This window comes from Anguilla anguilla, chromosome 1 (genome assembly GCF_013347855.1).
Source record: "Anguilla anguilla isolate fAngAng1 chromosome 1, fAngAng1.pri, whole genome shotgun sequence".
Lineage (NCBI taxonomy): Eukaryota > Metazoa > Chordata > Actinopteri > Anguilliformes > Anguillidae > Anguilla > Anguilla anguilla.
In genome coordinates this window covers 28,869,430-28,883,621 of record NC_049201.1, presented here as the reverse complement: position 1 = coordinate 28,883,621, position 14,192 = coordinate 28,869,430, and the positions used below count along the sequence as shown (strand labels likewise).

The 14,192-nt window shown below is 42.0% G+C and overlaps 1 protein-coding gene across 3 annotated transcripts in view; it reads left to right on the top strand.

Annotated features, from left to right (window-relative positions):
* myo6b (myosin VIb) overlaps positions 1–14,192 on the top strand; it is a 67,654-nt gene continuing 53,462 nt past the window's right edge. For 2 of the 3 annotated variants that reach the window (XM_035386959.1, XM_035386950.1), the window contains exon 1: positions 13–226. The gene's annotated coding sequence lies outside the window, so the exon portion shown is untranslated. Of the gene's footprint in view, positions 227–14,192 lie in introns of all 3 variants that reach the window. The other variant, XR_004761888.1, reaches the window with a different exon arrangement.

Sequence of the window (14,192 nt, the reverse complement as noted above, 5' to 3'; positions counted from 1 at the left end):
TTTATATTTATCCAGCGCTCCATTCGGCCGATGCTTGCTATTGCTTCCATCCCCGTGACGTCACTACGTTTCCCTGGACCTCTTCGGACAGAGGGAGTCCGGGATCTGGCAGGAAGGAAGAGGAGAGATCAGAGCGTGAGTCTACAGTCGGGGATCCTAAGAGGGGACAACTAATTCACTTTTTAAAATACAAGAACTCGTGGACTGCACCGTTTGAACAACACTCGTAAGTGGCACAGTCAGAAAGTAGCCTTTATCATTTCAATTAGTTTGCTAGCTAGCATGATAATTGTACTTGACTGTAGTTGAAAGCTAGATTGCCTGTTAAATTGATTGTGAATATAATTCCATTCTATAAATCGTTGCAAAATTATTGATACATGTTTCTGGACTAGTGTCATTTGGTATTTTCTGCGAGATCAGGGCGACAAACCTAGTTACCAGCCAGTAACTGTAGCCCTGTGCCCGCAAGCTAGCTTGCTAGCCTGTTAAAGGAAGCGGTGATCTTGCAGTCTGTTTCTTGCTTACGATGCTACACCATGTAGATAACTATCTATCATCATTGGGTAATCGCGATGTTGTAGGAGGCTTGCAATACTATGCAGTTGATAGATTTGCCTGTAGCTTGTCAAACTGAGGTAGGCTACTGTCAATACCGCCAGATATCGTTATTGGAACCCTAGCACATCGTGGATAGTGGGAGTTCCATCCGGTGCACTTGGCTAGTTGTCTGTAGACAGCCTGTGAGTTTAAACTCAGGTGCACTTTTGCATTAGCGTTTGTGTAATTCACCTACCTGCTAGCATTCAATTGACTTTCTACCCGATGATAATGACAATGTGGGAGAGTGCGTTTAGAGTAAATATTATTAGCAAGCTAGAATGGAAATGGTGCTGACGTTGGAAGTTAATTCTGCGGTTAATGTGCACGAGAAGAGGATTTAGGTGAAATATTATAGGAAACGGGACAGGTTGCTAACTAGGACTAAAACTTAGTCTGTTGTGATAGCGGGGTACGGACCCAAAAGCGGAGCAAACTTGTCGCTATACATGAACAGTGGGATATTATTTACTTGTTTTAGAGTGGTCTTAAAGTTAAAAATGGCGTAGCACAGTTTTTTTATCTGAAGAAAGCGAGCATACATTCTAGCTTGGAGACAAAGAAAGGACTTGTCGGGGTCGTGTTTCTTTCGACATGGAAGAAGAAAATCTGCTCCATTGCCTTAGTGAACAGCTGGTTTTCCATGCCATTGTAATTAGTGGAATGGGAGATTAATTAGTCATGTTCCACAGGACAGAGCACATTTCTCTGTGGACAGTGTGATGTAGCATGTCACTCTATACTGGTCTTAAAATGCTCCATTCAGCCATCCCCTGTGATCTTATTAAAATACGGCAGTGGCACCACAGATCCGAAGACATTCCTGATTGTTATCTAATGGTCAGATCATACAATTACTTTATTTTGTTGTTCTTGAAGATTTTTAGCAGTTCCAGATCATCAGGGAAACAGGTTATATCACTGTGAGCGTTATTGCCATACGATTAAGGGATCTCACCTTCTGTGGATTTGAGGTTGCATGTTTGAATTCCAATCTGCCATGTTGTTGCACAAAAAGAATATTTTTTAGGTGTAGAAGACCACACTTGACATAGTGTTATATGCCCTTGGAAATCGGGAAAATGATGAATCTAGATGGGAGCTGAATGACTTGTCATCAGACATTTTTATGTTCTCTCATGCACAACCTTGATTTCCTTAATAATTCATAAGTTAAGTAGGTACTTCATGTATGAAGTTTTTTCTAAATTATGCAAGTTTGACAGAGTACAGTTGTCTGCAACATGAATAAATTACTGCAGGGTAGAGGTTGGCACAATAGTGTATGAAGTTGAGTGGGAGGGGGACTGGCTATGTCAGAGGTTGTGGAGCATCAAATCATTGTTAATTAGAGGCTAGAGGGATGTAGACCTTGCTGGTGATATGGTTAGCTCTTGCCTGCCACTGCACCGAAACCCGACTCTGCCTCTGGCTTTATGCCGTCATCGGTGTGAGGGCGGCGGGAGTATGTGGATACCGGTGATCGCATGGCGGAGAGGTCGAGATCGACGCGTCTCGGAGTCAGAGCGGGCCCAAAGAAAGGCGACCTTGGTTCAACTCCCGCCTTTCAGCCACAACACTTTCTGCGGTTGCATGGACTGTCCACCAGGATTGTAATAAAAGAACACATATTAAATTTATAAAGCCACAGATGCACAGGGAGATTATGTGCATCTTTCTCAGCATTGCATTGAAGGCTTACAGCTGAACTGCTCTGTTTTTTTTTTTTTTCACACTAAGGACCTTTTTTGCTTCCATTTAATCTCAGGGTTGCATGAAAATTTTCATCCAGAGTGACTGAGATGAAGCATGTGTTTGCATCCATTGAGTATCGGTGTACTGAGTGGCTGAATTTGAAGTTCCTGTTAGATAAATGAGCCCCTCACTGAAAGTGCTTTGGTTCTGAAGGGCCATTGATTTTTTCCAAGTATCACTTCAGAAGATAAATCAGCTGCTCTGTATTAGTTGTGGATGGGCTAAATGACGGTTGACTCTGATGGTTATATGACCCGATGCCTGAACTGTACATGTGAGTTCATGTTTGAAAAGCCCCAAACTGATTTGCTTGACCAAATAGCCTAATTCAAATAAAATGACTTATGATTCAGCTGTGTTTTTGAATTGCTGCTGTACAGATTTACTGATCTACACCCTAGACAACTCAACCCATTCACTGTTCTAGTGTCTTCTGGTCCATGTTCCATAAAGATCATCTTGGCATCATCTAGGCCTATATATCACTGATGGAAAAACATGTGTTGAATCTCAGGTCTCAGACTAGTCAGGAGTCCAGTGCGGCTCTGATTTGCTTGAATTTGCCTTTCTCACTTAAGGTGACACATGTGACACAGATTCTAAGACATTCCTGATACATTTCTCTAGGCAAGACTCTACAATTGATTTAAGTTGTTGTTGTGTCTACTTGAATAACTGCAGTTCCAGATCGCCAGTGTGACATTATTTCACTGTGCACATCACCATGTGATGAAGGGATCTCACCTTCTGTGGATTTGAGGTTGCAGGTTTGAATTCCAGTCTGTCATGTTCCATAAAAATAATCTTGGCATTATCAATACAGCATTGACAGGGATAAAACACAACTTGAAGTTCAGGGCTTAGACTAGTCAGTAGTCCAGGATGGCTTTGATTTGTTTGTATTTGCATTTTTGACCAAGGTGGCACGTTTGGTACCCGATCCCTATATTTCAGAAGCAGTGTGTGACACTGAAAACATTTTCAGGAACCTGTTGCAGGGAAATGCAAGCCTTTTGGTGTTGCGTAGAGTAGCCTACTTGGTTGTGTTTGTCCTGCAGAGATGAGGCTTTCCATCAAAGGGGATGTTAGATCCAGGCTGATGCAGGTGTTCCAGATCAGGTTGTGCCTTTTGCAGAACTCTCGGCCAAGCAAGTTCCACAGAACAGTGGACTGCTTCCCTGATTGGCTCTCCTGATCTTGTGAAGGCATTACGTATTCAGGCTAAGCTTTAGAACACAGTCTTCATCATGGAAAAAAGTTCTCACAGAGACTATATTAGGTCAAAGTGAAAAAGGACTAAAATGAAGAAAAATAAAATTTAAATGGTGGAAATTTTTCGAAGAAAAATACAAATGGTAAAGAAAGGAATCCAGCTGAGATTCGGGGAAATGGAAAAATTAATTATGATCGTTTTTTTTTCTGAATGGAATAGAAGCTGCCTTTGATGGAAATGACTGATGCCTTGTTCTGTCCAGGACAATAGTTACAATTTTCATCCAAAAAGACAGAACATCATGGTGTCTCTGTTCCACTGTTTGCACGATCAGTTTTTACATTCTTGTGTTTAAGAAGGTTTGTTGTATAACCCCCCTCGACTTAGGTGTCTTGCTCTTTCTGATGTCCTGTTGGGGCCCTTTAACCAGACAGGAAATCTCTGTGATGTAAATTGTTCTGGAGCGCCAGCCCTTAGTTATGGAAGGCCGCAGAGTCTCAGGATCCATGCTTTTCTCTGCTTCCTGTCCTCCTCTGGAACTTTTTCAACATCCTTTACCCGGACGTGAACAGGAAGTGGGAGAGCGGTACACCGCTGCTAAGGGTTCAGGAAGCCTCTGCGACCCGCCCTCACCCACCCCAAACAAGACTGAAAGAGACAGTTGACTTTCTGGGGTCCCATCTGCTGGCCTTTACCTCACAAAGCCAGTCTCTCAGCAACGACCCCAACAAACCTCTGTCATGTTCGCTTGCGGATTAGACGCTAAGTGGATTTTCACAGGCGTGGCAGCAATTCCTGTGTGGACCGCTCCCTGGCTGGTGACAGTTTTAGAGGTCCCTGATGGTTCTGTACTAGGTCTCTTTCAAAAGCGCTAATGCATATGTGACTGGTTTATATTTTGTGCCTTCAGTAACCACAGGAGAGGATTGTAAATTGAAAATATCGCAAATGTTACTTTAGATCTGTAGCAGCACTGGTAGGAACAAGGGCTCCCATCATGGTGTACACATTTTGCGCTTTAGGATACACCAGCTCATTTTGATTGGAGCTACAGGTGTGTTGTTTGGGATGCAGAGATAATGATATTTGAGGCTGCTGAGATGATTGTGTGTTTGTACTACAGTGTAGGCCTGCTGCTTCTACCTGTCTTACTGCAGTCAGTGATGTGGCTGCAGCAATAGATTTGTAGCATGCAGTTGTTCCACTATGTGTGAAGGCAATGTACTGTAATGTTCTTCATTATGGAGTACCGGCGGAGGGAGTATTTCATTTTTAATGAAATGTGCATTTTTAAGCTTTCACATCCTCTTTGTGTAGCTATGTTTGGAAATCTGCCTCTCTTATGTACATTATAATAAACATGGTTTGCTCTGTGTGTTACGTGTGTAGTTGCACATGTTTAAAAAGAAGTAAACTGACCCTTTTTGACTGGCAGCTAAAATCATCCATTTTCAGAGGATGATAAAATAGTTTCATATTTTCATAGTCACCTTGCAATCCTCTAATTGTAGCCTATTTATTTATTCATTTTAAGAAGGCTTTCCTTGGATTTTGTCATTATTTTAAGGATTCAATGGCTTCTGGAAAGAGTTTGAAGAATTCATTTGTCAGGTGCTTTTATTGGTTTTCTGTAGTTCTTGTAAAAAGTTCTTAAAGAACATTCCATTTTGTCAATGTTTAAGTCAGAACAGAGGTGTTGTGTTCATTTGAGGTTAGGCATTGGAGAGCGTTCTTGCTGAGATCGTCAAAAGAGGGAACAATGAACCGATTGAACAGGATACCTAGGGCTGTTCTCCGACTGTGAACAGACATTCCCTGTATAGCTAGCTGTTTTTAACGCAGTTGGCCTATGCCTACTTGGGGCTTGAAATAAATGACATTCTCCTGATCAAATTGGACATGCCAAATATGTGATCACTGGGACATTCAATCAGGCTAATACGTGATCTTCTGGGGTTTCACAATGCAGGAAATTAATTTGATGAATTCTGAATTATACCTAGATTTACACTCTAGTGCGAACTGAAATCCGTACAGCAGGCCAGTATCTATACTATATTTGCGACTTCTCCTCCTTGTCTAGTACAAAGCTGCTCTTTGTTTCATCTGTTGCTTTACTGTAGGTTTTGAGTAATATAACAATAAAGAGAGGACACAATTCAGGTTACTATGGTTACCTAATGGCCATCCAGTTCTCAGAATAGCTCAGGAAGCCTTTGTCCCTCAGAATTAGTTTGCATAATGAAACTAATGATTAACATCAATCGTAAATGACCTGTTGTTTCCGATGAAATGCTGTATTTTGAGAAGTGCCTTCTGGGAGCGCTGGAAGACCTTTCCTAATTAAGTTCTCCAAGCCTTTATTTTCCGGCCTTTTGACCATGTGTTACTGAGAGACAAGTAACCAGGCAACACTTCACGGCATATTGCTTTATTGCTTCTCGTGGATTATTACTGTAGCACATGACTGTTCCACTTATATCCACAAATGACCAGGCTCAGACATTATAAATGGGAGGATGAGTGGACATTTTCTGCCCTTCCTGCTGTTATAGTGCCCTTTCCCTCTCAAACACGTACCGCCGTTAGCCTGCGTCTCTTTATCCTCTGCACTGGTGTGTGCTGAGATATAGTGATGTCACCATCCGAATCCCTCCCTCCACGGGCAAAAGCTACAGCAGGGAGTGTTCTCAGCCTGCCCTCCATCTGTGCGTTTTCTCTTTATTCTGGCTGGGGGACAGGACAGGGGGTTATAGGCCGAGATTGGATAACAGTACAGAAAGGCCTGTGGGCGGGAATCAAACCCCACCCTGCACAGGGACTGGTATGCAGGTTGAGAGTCAGCCCCGCCACCGACTGTGCCACATGCAGCCAACTGCATGCTTCTCCTTGCGTCTGGGCGACACTGGCCTAGTCTGGATTTGATGCCAGGTTGTGGTCCTGATGCCAGCCCCACACTGGATAATTGTGTTAGCTAGATGCTCCACCTGACAACCCCAACCAGTCTTGAAGGTTTTCATTTGCTGCTGTCCAGGTTTGCTTACAGCAGGTAGTTTACTTTACTCGTATCTGTTTACACAGCTGTGTGCCTGCTAAAACAAATCAGTCTGGGTGCTTTTAATCAAGTGCACCACAGCCAGAGTGACCAACCTGGGATTCAAACGAGCAACGCTGTTGTCTCAAGCCTAGTTCCTTCGTCACCTTGTGCTCCGCTGGTGAGGAGGAATGACTCAAATCTGAGGACACAAACTGCCCTTTTTAGACCGGACGATTGTCCCTTTGTCTCTTTCATTTGCTTGTTTCGCACCAGGATCGTTTTCTGACCGCTGCAGATCTGGTGCGAGGCTAATACAGCCTCATGTTCTCAGAGGCTTCGAGGAACATATTCTGTGTACGAAACACAGAGAGTTAGTTGAGATTTAGAGAGTGACCTGACATCTGGTTAGTGCATCAAACATCTTTATGTACGGGCAAGACAAGGCCATTTCCTTCCCTGTCTTTTGTAAAAAAAAAAAAAAAAGATTAAAAAAAGAAGAAGGACCCCATAATGATTCTGTGACTACAAAACTCTGGAAAAAACTCTTTGGTTGCATATACTTACAAAGCATATACATACAAAGCATTTAGAATTTCTGTCTCATTATTGGCTGTTGATTGCTTTGTGCTCATTTTGTCCAAATAATCACATACTCTGGATTTGCCTTCTAGTACTTTCTCTGGGAATGTTGGATAATGTCTGCAAACACAGGAGTGTTTGATTTAGCTATAAATTAAAAGAAAATAATAATAATAATAATAATAATATGAATAATAATAATTATTATAATTATTATAATAATCCATTAAATGTGGATTTTTCCCTGGAAAACTGCATCTCAAGCTCCAGTTTGATGATGCTGGATATAACTTGTAGCCTAATGCTTGTTAAATGATAATTGATATGCATGAGAATATCTACACATTCAGACCATAAGAGACATACTGTGCTATTTTTAGCAAGTCAGTTTTTTTCACCATCCGTAGTGTCTACACTGGGAGCAGAAACGCCTAGGGTCTTCTCATTTAATTAATTCATTAATTTTACGAATTGGTTAGGGACCATGTACTATGCTTAACAAACATGTTACCATTTGATGCATTGTACTAGAGTTAGTCTGAGATAATTTTCACCAGCAGTCCCTGTGCTTCTCTGTTACACGGACTAATGAATCTGCAGTACATTGTGTTAAATTGGTGCAATTACTGTACGCTGTGCTATTGGTGCCCAGCTCATTAAAATTGCATTGCTGAAACGACAGGTCGTAATAAGCTTTTGTTACTGTGTTTTAGTTGATCCACGTCTTATTGATTTAACCTAGTAGGGCATGTGTGATCTGTTTTCCCTGTTTGGGCTATAAATTACATACATTATGAATTAAATATGAATATAAATAAAAATATTATGTTCATGTGATGAAAGATAATGGGTTAGAGCTTCAGTAAGAGAATGTGTGTGGCCATAGGAAGTCCATGGTCCAAAATATGTATATTAAAAAACTTTTCCCTCAAGCTTATTTCAAGCATATAAATTTCTCATAAAGGTCTACAGAGAGCTACATTCACTTGTACTTTCATACAGGAAAAATGATTAACTAAATGGTGAATTGACGGCAATATAGTGCTAATATCACCATGTGCTATTGTATGCAGAATTGGGCATACTCTTTCATTAATATGCATTTGAATAATTATCTGGGACCCAGGTTCTTCCACTCATTGGCCTGTTAATAAGCATTTGGAGAAATGAATTTGTGAGCCCACTGCTGAATATTTGAATAGTCAAATACTTTTTTCCTGACCTGCATTGACAGGTATGCAAATCAGGGCATACGGGCTGACATTTGCAAGCTTCTTGTGTTTCTGAAGCTGACACAGCTGAGATTAAGAGAGTTACTGCTGTCAGCATGTAAACTGTGAGGAATTGCAGTGCCTCACAATGCATATTGACTTTTGGAGATTTTCCACATAAAATAACTACTGCCACATAAAATGTTCTGCAATGTATTTAAAATATGTGGACTTTTTAGAAAATTGAATGACTGTATTTTACAACAGTTTTTGAAAAATACATTCCAATATCTGTAAGCGCCGATAATTTGCAGATCTTTCCGTATGCTATGAAATGTTGCAATATTTTTAAGTGCATCTTACTTCAGTATATTTTCAGTATATTTAATTTCTGTGAGGTTGACTTGAAGAACACTGGGATGTGTGTTTAAAGTAGGCTATGTAAGATTACTCCATGTTGCCTTTCAGGTAGTTGTGAACCATGGATTGTACGCTACATGATATTTGTTCTCTGCCCTGCAATTCCTAATGCTCATGTCAGAAAGCCTCTAGGTCACAGTTCATACAGTACCAAATTAAATGATCTGGATTTACTCTATTAACGTGTTCGTTAGTTTGATCAGTCTGTAGACCGAGTAGCCATGTTCACATCTGGCTAGGTAAATGTGGCATTGGGACGGGTCGAGGAGAAGAAGAAAGGGTGCTCCTCCCTGTTTGGCTGTTGCGAGAACTGCCTCCTACCTCCCAAAAAATGGGAAGCCTTCAGGACCATGGACAGCAGTCTCACTAACGGGTGCACAACTGAGGTTGATTGGCCTATGCCTGGCCTGTTTTCTGTACCTTTGAGAAGAAATGTCCACACGGGCATTCTGGATGTTTCCCTCTCCAAATGTCCACATTCTTTGTTCTCCCCATTCTGTTCCTCACAACTTCTCGTTTAAATTCTGTTTTTAATTTTATTATTATGCGTTTCTCATTTTTCTTTGACCCTGAAAGGTGAATAAAATGGCCACCAGTCAGGTCAGATTTCACCTGTTTTTTGCATTTTTCCAGTCATTACCCGACACAATGACCAACCCTGGGACTGTGCCACAGTAAGCTTTAATGGGCGATGGATACTAAAGCCTTCAAACGTGTTTTTCTTTTCTCTTTCAAAGAGTCCATTGTAAGGTCTTCTCGCGTAAGGCTGACTTTTCTCTTTCCCACATGAAAGTGCATGGTTAAATACTCAGTGAGTGCAAGAGCTTCTGAAGCATGACCTGGGCTTTTAACTCCAAGACCATTCAAGATCTAAATTAAAACTTTAAATTGGCCAACTAAGTCTTCTGATTATAAGCGAAGCAGTAAACAAGAAAGTCTCTTGTTATCAGGCCTCTCAAGAAGGTAACAACCTGTGCTGAATCATCCTGAATTAGCATTGGGAATCCTGTACCTGATTCCAGTACCTCTTATCGATCCTGCCTTGCAATCAGATAGCACATAATATAAAGCATAACACATAATGCGGTGGATAAAGAACTCCCTTTAGTCTTATCCGTGCTGATACAGATCGCCCACCTCACTTCCAGCTGGTGTCCATCTGGGAAATGATTCCCGTGGGAACCGTGACGCAGCATTCCGACTCGCCATTCCAAGCTCATCCCAAAATCCGCTTGGGTGGTGCATCGGTGGATAGAACAGAGCGTGCACGGAAGCAAAGTATCAGAGTTAATGAGCTGGGCGAACTTTGAGCTCCGCTGAACTCCCTGAGGCTGCCTATCCCGCTCTCCCCTACCGTCAACAACCATTGACCTTTGACCTCGAACCTAGGGGCTCTGACTGGACTAATGGAGGAGGGTTGTTTCTGTAACACTATCATCCTGTGGAATTATCACACCTTGGGGCCACTCAGGGACCAGGGCATGAGGCAACCAAATGTTTGGGTTTTGTGACAGCAGCCTCCGTCTGATTGGTCATATAGTAGGCTATTGTTGATCCGAGAAGTGGCCAATAGCTATCTAGGGGCCTTTTCAACAGAGATGAGCTCTACTTTTCCTGTTATTTATGTCAGATTTCATGTTTTCCCACATGGTTTGCCTGTGTCTGTGTTCATGTGCTGGAAATGTCTGATGTGAAATGCTTGCAGTTTGCATTGTAAGCAGCTATGCAATTAGATTTTAAATCAAGTTTTCATTCTGCTTTCAGTTTTTGGGACCTTACTGCCCTAAATTATTACTTAATTTTTCCAGAGCCAAAAACCGGCTGAAATGAACTGTACTTTGTGGCACTGTATGAAACTGTGGTCTGTGGCGAAGCTGTGTTCTGTGAAACTGTGCTCAGGCTGTGTTCTGTGGCACTGTGCTGAGGCTGTGTTCTGTGAAACTGTGCTCAGGCTGTCCTGTGGTACTGTTCTGAGCTGTGTCCTGTGGTACTGTGCTGAAGCTGTGCTCTGTGGAACTGTGCCAAGTCTGTGTTCTGTGGCACTGTGCTGAAGCTGTGTTCTGTGGCACTGTACTGAAGCTGTGCTCTGTAGCACTGTGACGAAACAGTGTACTGTGGCACTGTGGTAAAGCTGTGTTCTGAACTTCTGTGTCGCTCTGTGGCAAAGCTGCGGTCTGCGGCTCTGTGCCAGAAGACTGTGTCCTGTGGGACTGTGCCGGAGCTGTGTTCCCTCGTTCAAGCAGCCCCGTGTGGAAAGCAGGCGGTTGGAGGGCAGGGCTCAGCTCCGCTGCCTCACGCACCGCAGCGCTACAGCAGGGGCTCGCCGCTTAATCCCTTCTATTTTCAGCCCCGGAGTTGCAAAGAGAATTAGAAGCTAAGCGCAGCGTCCCAGCACATGCTTCCAATGAAGTCCTCAGAGTGGAGCTTGACCACCACACACCCCTAACCTCCCTCCAACTCTGACATTGCAGTTCTAGGTTAGTCCTGGGGACAGAAAATAATGGAGGCCCCATCTTTGCAGACAGAGGACCATTTTTGTGTCACAGGCCAACGTGGCTGCTGTTGTAGAACATAGCAAGTATTAATAACAGGTATAACATCACTATGCCAATTATGCTAACAATTGTTTTAGCAGTTAGCAGAATGAATCACGTTATGCTTCACTGTCACAGCTGTGGTTCATTCTGCTAATATGCGTATCTGGAAATAGTGGCTTACATATGAGCGTGTCTCTGGGTTTCCCAATTAGCATGGCGGCGTGAAGACATAGGCAGTGAACTGTCTTGTTTAATTTAATTGATATGAAACAAGTAAGACACAATTTAAATTTAAATGAGTAAGAATTCAAGTTTTTAACTGTGTAGGGCCGCGCGGCACTAAATTTGTGTTCTTTGGCTAGATATTCCACCTTGGGCTCCCTAACTATCCTATTTCAATAAGCGTAGCACTCTCAAATCTGTGCTGGGCCAATTAAGTGCTGTTCTCTTTCTATTATACCATCTTTGCTGTAAATCAAAGTGCTTCTCAAGACAGCACCTGCTTGGATATTTCATATAAAATAAATGTAATAATTGTCATAGTGTTGTAATTGAGAAAGAATTCTGGAGGTAGGCTAATATGTAGGCTTTTCTGCTAGGTCTAGGATAGACACCTGGTTTATAGCTTTATGATAATTATTAAATGCATTTCAGATAAAATTCATTTAATAATTATCATAAAACTATATTTGCTTAAAAAAATGCAAGAGATGCTCATACACCTGGTCTTTAGCTTTTGGTAGTCTGTTTCACCCTTGGCATTATCTTATAATTGGTTAATTAGTACTGTCCTTACACCAGAGAGAGTACTCCTTTCATCCAATCCCTGTTTAAATTGTTTTGCCAAGCCAGTTCAGACTCTTTATTGGATTTTGAAAGGATCTGGGCTAAATGGCATCTTGATGAGGACAGGGGAGAATGGGCCCATTGTTGCCCACGGCGACTGTTTTTTTCACCCCATGAGATGAATGATTGACAGCAGAGCATCGAGGACGCCCCTCACACACCACGCCTGCGGTCTGGGACCCGAGTGAGGTGATTTGCCGAGGTTGGTGCCTCAGAGCGTGAGAACCTTTGTCAGGAATTCTGGGAAAAAATAGCTTGTCGCTCATTAAGAAGGACTAAATGACCCTGTGCGCACTTTTGTCTGTGTTTGGTCCGGTGTTTCTTGCTGTCCTTTATTTAGGCTGCTGTGATCTTTCTCCACCCCTTATTCTGGTTTTGCTTCCAGTTGTTCATGAGGCTCAATCAAGTTGTTAATTGGAAACCGATGTTGATTTGACATTTCCTGGAAGGTAGGCCTATCTGTTTTAAAAGGTGAATGGGGTTAATCTCCCCCTTGTAGGTAGTGCTACCAACTAAAGCACTTGGTAATGCCTTAATGCTCCCCACAGATCAAATCATTCTTTGATTTATTTGGCTGCTGACTGAACTCATTTCAGGGGATAAGCATCCAAGCCTGTGCTCTCCCAAACTGAGGCCTTGCAGTGAAAGGTAGGGATTTAGATAGAGACTCCAAATTGGGAGAAAAGAAAAATCATTATTTCAGAATGGTTTGTTCAAAAATAGTAAACCTGTTTAGTTGCATGTGGCAAGCATTTACAATTAAGCCTTGTACACAGCCATGTGTGCTGTTTATGCTTGTCCAACAACTTTCCCTGGGTTTTCATTTGAGGACACATAGTTACACTGCAAGTCTATTTAATGTAAATGTAACTTAAATTTGTCTTCATTTATTGCCTGTAGATAGGAAAATTCTAGAAATAGCTTGTTGTTATTGTGAATTTATTGTTATAGCACCTGGAAAAAATCTATCAAATGATAAACAGCATATACATCTAATACATGGAAATGGCAACATTAATTACAGAATTTACGGACTGTCTAGATGTTGAGGTCCATTTGACCTGGGAAAACATGTTCTGTCAAAAGGGAACTTCAATTTTCATTTCTTGAGTCCCTCTATTTGCTTTCAGTACCTTATTACACCCAAGTAAATATCCCAACTAAAGCTGAAACACACTGAGGTTTGTTGTACTGAAAGGGGTCGTGATGATAGTTGTTTTTCTGGCTGGTTTTAGGCCTCATGAGGGGTTAAAAATATGTTTTTCCTCCGTGGAGCCACATGCACCTGCTTCAGGGGCTGTTGTGACAGGTTTAAAGGGGCTGGGACATTTTGTTCCCCTCACCATCATCCCCATTCTCCCCGTTCTGTCACCATGGGAAATATAGCCCCGCCCTCGTGGCTGTAGTGCCTCCCTAGGTGACTCCTGTCCTCTGGCCATGAATCCGTATTCCGTTCGAGGTTTAGTCAGCAGCACATGTAATGGATAACATGGTAATTGAAAGCCCCCCACGGGGTTGTGTACGCACAAGGGGGACACCGCAATTGGCCTATGACTACAGTCAGTCAAGGTTGTGGATACAATTTTTTAGCAATGTGTTATTATTTTTTTTTTTGCTAAGCTTGAATTATGCTGTTACCTTGTGTTCATGCCAGGGATGTCATACTCAAATTCTAGAGGGTCACCGTATCTGCTGATTTTTATATTGCAGGATTTAAGTGCTTAATACAGGTCATGGATTGGCTAAGAAGTCTTCACAACTTTCAAGGACTAAATTGGCTGCATTGAATACTACATGCATAGGCCTACATTTTTTAGAGACTGGCAGTTGCAAGGCTGATGGGAGAGGGAAATAAATGTTCCTCTAAAAGATCCTCTTCAAGTTTTAAAGTTCCTCTTTAAGATCCTTCCCTTTGCTCATTGGTTCATGGAATGTCACTTCCTGTGTTTGCTGCAACCATGTGAAGTACTGTATCATCACGAGGATGTTACAGT